We start from the raw sequence: 7,365 nt of genomic DNA, 5'->3' as shown, positions 1-7,365 counted from the left end.
ATAAAATTTATACAACATTCATTCTGTAACACCTACAGGAGGTAAATTACAGAGATTCACCTCTTGGATACATGTGTTTTATGTTTACACTTCTTGGGAGGAATGAGACTTGTAGGTGCATCTCTGGGTAGTAAAGCTGGAGACAGACACTAGGTTTATCTTTCCCCTGGAAAAATTTATTTATACTCCAAAGGGTTAAGAGAACCCAGGATTTCTCCTATTATATCTCCAAGGACACTCTCTGAGAAGAGGATAGCTGTCTCTCCCTTCTATTTAAGTGCCGAGATTCATGTTGGGAGGATCCTCACCTATAACACATTGTTCATATGTAGAGTTTTATTCAACTGGTTCTCAGGTCATCTGAGGGATAAGGATTTGAGCATTGGGGAACCATGCAACTGTTGTTTGCTGGAAGTAAATAATAGCAATCTGCTCTGCTCCAGAAACCTAAAGCACGAAGTCAGGATAAGTATGGGTATCTTGCCAAAAAAAAAAAAAAAAAGTATGGGTATCAAAAATTCAACACAATCTTTACCTTTTTTCTTTCTTTTTTTTTTTTTTTTAATTTTTATTTATTTATGATAGTCACAGGGAGAGAGAGAGAGAGGCAGAGACACAGGCAGAGGGAGAAGCAGGCTCCATGCACCGGGAGCCCGACATGGGACTCGATCCCGGGTCTCCAGGATCGCGCCCTGGGCCAAAAGCAGGCGCCAAACCGCTGCGCCACCCAGGGATCCCTCTTTACCTTTTTTCTTAAAAAAGATTTTATTTACTCATGAGAGACATAGAGAGAGAGAGAGAGGCTGAGACACAGGCAGAGGGAGAAGCAGGCTCCCCGCAAGGCAGCCTGATGAGGGACTCGATCCTGGGACCGGGATCACGCCCCCAGCAAAGGCAGATGCCCAACCACTGAGCCACCCAGGTGTTCCAGGATTGCTTTTTGAAACAAGAATGAAAAATATTTATTTTCTTTTCAAAAGCATTTTAGTCAAGGATGGTGCTATGTATTTAAAATTTTTGTTTTTTTCTATCTGCGCCCTACACAATTGTTGCCTTTCTTTAAAGGCAGTACCACGGGCACCTGGGTGGCTTGGGAGGTTGAGCGGCTGACTCTTGATTTCTGCTCAGGTAGTGATCTTAGGGTTGTGAGATGCAGCCCTATGTCAGGCTTCCTACTCAGCACAGAGTCTGCTTGTCCCTCTCCTTCCCCTTCTGCCCTTCTCTACTCACTCCCCACCAAAAAAATAAATAAAATCTAAATAAAATAAAATGACAGTAACATAATTCAAATAGTAAAAAATGTTAACTTTTTGGTGATTACAAAAACAGGCCTCAAAAGAAAAGTTTATTAACCCAGTGTTACAACATTAAAGGCAGTTTAAGAAGAAAAAATGTTCACTCAATCTTACCAGCTTAATAAACTACTTTTCCAAACACATTCTCTTCCAACCCTTATTCACAGTATCTATATTTTTATGAAGTTGTAAACATAATGTATACATAATTTTCTGTTCCAATATTTTTAGGTCATATTATTTTATAAATATTTTTCCTTATTACTTCATTTCTGACTTACTTAAATTTTCTTTTAAATATTTGGTTTTTTGATGTAAAAGGCATAAGCAGCAATAATGCTGAATTTTAAAAACACGATATTGAAAACAATTCCATTTATGATTACACCAAAAATAATACCTATGAATAAACTTAGCCAAGGAAATACCTGTACTCTGAAAACTATAAAACACTGATAAAAGAAACTAAAGATGACACAAATAGATAGATATTCCATGCTAATGGATTGGAAAAGTCAATATTATTAAAATGTCCATACCACCCAAGCAATCTATAGATTTAATGCAATCCCTATCAAAATACCAACATATTCCAGAGTTGGGATTACTGCCTAGTGCAGTACTGAGCACTGTGTGAATAAAATTGCTCAATTTTCACAAAGTAATCTTCTATTTGAATGTGTATATTAACTAATTTGAGTCAACAAGTTATTCTAACATACTTTTGGGTAGGAAGTTAATAAGCTAAAATTTCTTTGTAAATACTTATTTCCTGTATGAGTGCTATATCCCACATGAAAAAACATACTATTATTCAAACAATGCCGAAATAGCATGGAAAATGAGGGCCTCCTGTAATTCTACTCCCCAAAAAACCACAGACTACAATTTGGTGAATATTCATCCTGGCTGAACTCCTTATTCAAAGGTAGAAATAATTCCATAGTTTGTTGCCACATGGTGGTAAAATAAGCACCACTGCCAATTAACACTGTAAAGAACACGATAGCCATTACCCTAACCCAACAAATATTTGCTGAGCTATTTACGCTCAGCACTGCACTAGGCATGGTCTAAAGACGGTCCCTGTCTTGGAAGGACTTGTAGGAAGACTGACAAGCATACAAATAACTAGCATGTACTGACAAAATGACAAAATGACATTGTTATAACTGAGACAAAAATCTAAGTATGGCAGAACAGGGATTTCTTGTCAGGTTTCATTGAGGAGGTGACATTTGAGACGGGTCTTCAAGTGTGCTGCAGTTTCTCAGGTGAGAATAAGAAAGGCCCTTTCAGCAGAGAGGATGGATGGATGGATGCACATGGATGGAGCAGTGCTTTCAGGGACTATTGAGAAGGCCACTCCAGCTGGAGCCTGGTGTATGGGGAAGGAAAAGGAGTGTCACATGGAAGACAAGCTGCTATGTGTGCTCTTAATTCGGGAAGGGATCAGAACAGCTGAAAAAGAGAAAGTTGGAAAAGCATCTAAAATTTTCCTTTCTGGGACACCTGGGCAGCATAGCGGTTGAGCGCCTGCCTTCGGCCCAGGGCCTGATCCTGGAGTCCCGGGATCAAGTCCCACGTTGGCCTCCCTGCGTGGAGCCTGCTTCTCCCTCTGCCTGTGTCTCTGCCTCTCTCTTGCTCTCTCTCTTGTCTTTCATGAATAAATAAATAAATCTTAAAAAAAAATTATTTCGTAGTCGTGATTCCTTAGCTAGTACATTTCAAGAATTGAGGAAAACCCAGCCGATGTGTTCTAATACTGTGGTAGCCAGCCTCCAAAATGGTACTCCCCAATTACATTGGCCTCCTGATCCACTTCTCTGTCAACCCTTCTCACAATGAATAGAGCTAACCTGTGTGACTACAGAATGTTGTTGAAATGGTGTGTAACTTCCGTGGCTGGGCCATCAATGTCATCGAAGCTTCTACCTTGCTTTCCTGTGCTCATTCTGGGGAAGGCCTGACACCATGTTATGAGACTGTTTAAGCAGCCTGAAGAGAAGCCCACATGGTAAGGGATTGAGGCCCCCTGTCAACAACCAGAGACGCTGGATTAAGTCATCTTGGAAGTGGTTCCTCTTGCCCCAGCCAGATCTTCCGGTGACTGCAGGCTCATGGGAGACTCCTGGCCAGTAGCACTCAGCCACACACAATGCTGCTAAATTTCTGACCCAGAGAAACTGTAAAAAGTAAAAATGTAGTGTTTGAAGACATTAAGTTTTGGGGTAATTTATTATACAGCAAGATAAATAACAGAAGAACTTTGCTTTCTTCCATAGACTAGGGGACAAACAATAACATTTATTAACAAGCAGCAAGATTTCATCTTCTATTAAAAAATGACACAATATTCATAGCTCTAGTATATGCTTTTGGACTTCATTTTAGACATGAAAATATGAAATAAGGCTTTTTATGAGGGACTCTTTATGTAAATCATGTATTGCTTGCAGATTACCATAAGCTATTTTTTTTTAGGAGGTAATGGGACTATAAAACTGACAGACTATATTATGCTTTTCAGTTATGCAAAACAGTACTTACAAAAGAAACTTAGCTTGAGTTGGTAAGTAGTTTGGCTTCTATAGAGACTTTTATGGATAAGTAATAAATGAGTAAGCAATTAAAGCCTTTTTTGGGCACCCGGGTGGCTCAGTGCTTTAGCATCTGCCTTTGGCTGAGGTCATGATCACAGGGTCCTGGGATCGAATCTCGCATTGGGCTTCCTGCAGGGAGCCTGCTTCTCCCTCTGCCTGTTTCTGCCTCTCACTATGTCTCCCATGAATAAATAAAATCTTAGATAAAAATATCCTTTTTTTGTGGCTTTCAGAGATCAAATTTTAATCAAATGTCCTGTCAAGTGTCAAAAATTTAAAAAATCATTATCTGTGAAAATGTGTCATTAAATAAGTATAAAAAAATCCATTCCATAATTGAGGGGACAATGCTGCTTCAACAGGTACTTATTTCCAAAGCTTTAGCTTAACACTTAACAAAACATGGACATATTATTTTTCATGATTTTATGTAGTCCACTTTTACAATAAGATGTCATTTAAGTGTTTCTACACTTTTATATACTAAGGATTATGGACTCTTTAAAAATTCCCTTGGAATACGTTTTTACAAATAAATAGCTACTTAAAAGTTCATGGCTTAAATTCATGCTGTAGTCTAGAAAACCTCAAGCAGAGAAGTTAATTTAGTTTCAAGTTGGTAGCTTAAGTGGCTTTGCAAAAACAAAAGGCTATCTTCTCGTTACTCTTTGAACCTTTTTTAAAAATTAAAACATTTTTTTCCTATTTGAACCTTTAAAACCTAAACCTTCATTGCCTCTAATTCCCATAGTTACTGCTCCATTTATTTGACCCTAATGGAAGTACTAGAGTTGTTTCTACTTGATCTTGACATTTCCTCTCCCAGTGTGTTTTACACCCATTCAAATACACTCCAAATTTTTGCCCCATCACTCCATAATGGCAATTTCATCCTCCCCTTGCTCAAATCAGAAATCTTGGGATCCTCATTGAATCCTCTTTCTTCACCCCCCACAGCTTATCCTTAAAAAAATCGGGTTAGCTTACTTTTCAAGTCAGAATCCAGAACCTGTCCACCCCTCATACTTTCTTTCCACTGCTATCACCCTGGTTTGAGTCACTAGCATCTTACTAGTTTCCAAGAATAGCTTCCTCACTTACTGGTCGTCCAGCCTCCACTACAAAGTAGCTCCAGTGATTCTTTTGAAATATAGACAACCCTATCACTCTTCGGCTCAAAATGACTCCCCATTTCACGGAGTTAGAAGCCCTGACATAGGGCAATGGGGCTTTACATCACCTAACTTCCCCGGCCCCACTGCCCTATGTCAGGGCTTCCCTACAACCTCCCCCGTTGGCTCCCGCCACACTGGCCACCTTGCACAGCATCCGTCTCTATGTCCTGACCTTACCCCGACCCTCTGTCCCAGCTCCTAGCGTGGTGTCCCGCACCTGATTTCTTTCTAAGGTAATGAATCGTCTGATGACTTCTAGGCCACCCCGCCTGGCAGGAGCTCGGACAGTTCGCGCTCATTCACCACCTGACGAACCAACAAACGCACTCGGGACACGACACGCGTTAGTTCATTTTGGCGCTTCTCGTTTTAGCCAAAACTCTTGGCGTGGCTTCAGCGTAAGGCCCGAAGGATCCCATCTCGCAGGCCCTACGGTCGCCGGTTCTCACAGCCCTGGGGCGGTTTTCTCCCCTTCTCCGGGCTGGGCGGGCCGCGTGGGAGGAGGGTGGAATGCCCGGATGGAGGCTAAAGTGCTGCCCAGGTACTCCAGGTCTACACTGCCCTAAGGCGACCGAGACGGGAGGGCCTCCCAGCGGCAGGCTTGCCCCGCGCCGCGAGCGTACCCCGCGCGCTCTATTTACAGCCGCCATCTACCCAAACCCGCTCGCTAACACCCGCTCCCGGTGACGTCACCACCGCCCCGGACTCCTGATTGGAAGAGCGCAGCCGCTCAGTTCTCGCGATGACGTCTGCTCGGGTCTCCCTTGCCTCCCTCCCATTGCGCAGACCCGGTAGTCAACAGACCACGTTGCGAGCCACGGAGGCATCGTAGAACTAGACCAGCTTCGGTACTCGTCCAGACGGCAGCGAACTCTTCCTAGACGCTCACCGGCACAAGGTTTGGCTCCCGGGCGTCCCGTGTGCCAGACTCGCGGCAGCGCGTGCGACTCGGCACTGCTCGCCTCCGCCACTTTCCTGGGGCAGCCGGGGGATTCGCACCAATTCTCGTCCTTTGCTATCGCGAGGTCTTGGCGGTTGCTCTACCGATTTCCGGTCGCTTAGGTCTCCATGGAGACAGCACTTGAACCAGTGTTTTGGGTCGCCTGTCATTCTCCGGACTCCACGTGGTTCGGAAACTGCACAAAGAACGTTTGTGGGAGTCAGCCAGGAAGGTGTAGATGGGAGCGAGGCAGCGGTCCGAAGCGAAGCAGCCAGTGGGAGTACGATTTGCGGAGCATCTTCTCGTCACTGAAGCACTGTTGTAGGGTGGGCACGGGAGTTTCCCCGATTGGGGAAGCCCAGTTCATCAGGACAAAGGTTCAGGCGTCTGTTGAGCACGCATAAGCACCGAACCTATTTTTGTGTAGTCTTTAGGGTTCCACGATCGTATCCTGCTGTAAACTTAGCATTTACGAGAGACTAGTCTCCTCATTTATCTGTCTCCAGCTCTTCTTAAGTTTCTGTATTGGCCACTTTCCTAGGAAGCGATCCCCAATTATTACGCTAGACCTCATCATGTCATTTTGCAAGTTCTTCCCTTGTCCTTGCCATTCTGGCAGTGTCCGTTTTTATTACTATTTTCTGTTAAATGGTTTTTCACATTCCAGTGCCCTATCGATTTCTTACTTTGCAGACGGACCACAGGTTCTTCAGTGTCAGGACTGGCTTGTCACTTAGATACAGAATATACATAACCGGGTAGTGCACTTTTCTGTTGTTAAAGGCATGCATCGCTGACAATGTTTGTTAATTAATTCATTTGCTTATTCATCAGATGTTTATTAACCGCTGGATATATGCCAGGTACTGTTTTAGGAATTGAGAATTAAAATAGTGGGTGAAACAGATGAAAGTTGCTGCCTTCGTGGAGTTTATTACTGGGGGAGACAGACAATATATAAATAAACAAGTTCTTGCGGTCTTAGGTAGTAGTAGTACTATGGAGAAAATAGAGTAATGGAAATGATCTGTGAGTTGGAGTGCTGGCATTTGATATAGTTTGAGTGGTCATGGAAGGCTTCTCATTGGAGGTGCTATTTGAGAAGACACCTGAAAGATGGGAAAAAGATCTTGCAAAGATCTGGTGGAACAAGCATTAACAGGCAGAGGTATGAGGAAAGGCAAAGCCCCTCGGATGGTGAAGAGAAGATTGATTTGAGATGAAATGCAGAGGAAGGCAGGACCAAATTCCTTGGTACCTCGAAGGCCAAGGTCTCAAGTATCAAGTTGGATTTAATTCTAAGTGTAACTGGAATCCCTTGCAGAGTTTTAAGCAAGCGAGTAATTAGATTT

The 7,365-nt window shown here is 43.0% G+C and overlaps 1 protein-coding gene and 1 long non-coding RNA gene across 8 annotated transcripts in view; one reads left to right on the top strand and one right to left on the bottom strand.

The window, feature by feature from the left end:
* Positions 1–1,284: 1,284 nt before the first annotated feature.
* Positions 1,285–6,530, bottom strand: LOC144324042 (uncharacterized). The gene is made up of 2 exons (XR_013389416.1): positions 5,291–6,530; positions 1,285–3,481 (listed from the first exon to the last, which is right to left on the bottom strand). It is a non-coding gene; the product is annotated as an uncharacterized LOC144324042 (long non-coding RNA).
* The window catches only part of THADA (THADA armadillo repeat containing), a 332,898-nt gene continuing 331,358 nt past the window's right edge, over positions 5,826–7,365 (top strand). For 5 of the 7 annotated variants that reach the window (XM_077915220.1, XM_077915219.1, XM_077915218.1 and 2 more), the window contains exon 1: positions 5,826–5,971. The gene's annotated coding sequence lies outside the window, so the exon portion shown is untranslated. Of the gene's footprint in view, positions 5,972–6,144; positions 6,340–7,365 lie in introns of those variants that run through there. The other 2 variants (XM_077915214.1, XM_077915213.1) reach the window with 2 other exon arrangements.

This window comes from Canis aureus, chromosome 11 (assembly GCF_053574225.1).
Source record: "Canis aureus isolate CA01 chromosome 11, VMU_Caureus_v.1.0, whole genome shotgun sequence".
NCBI lineage: Eukaryota > Metazoa > Chordata > Mammalia > Carnivora > Canidae > Canis > Canis aureus.
The sequence above is the reverse complement of the archived record's forward strand: the minus strand, read 5'-3'. Positions and strand labels throughout refer to the sequence as shown.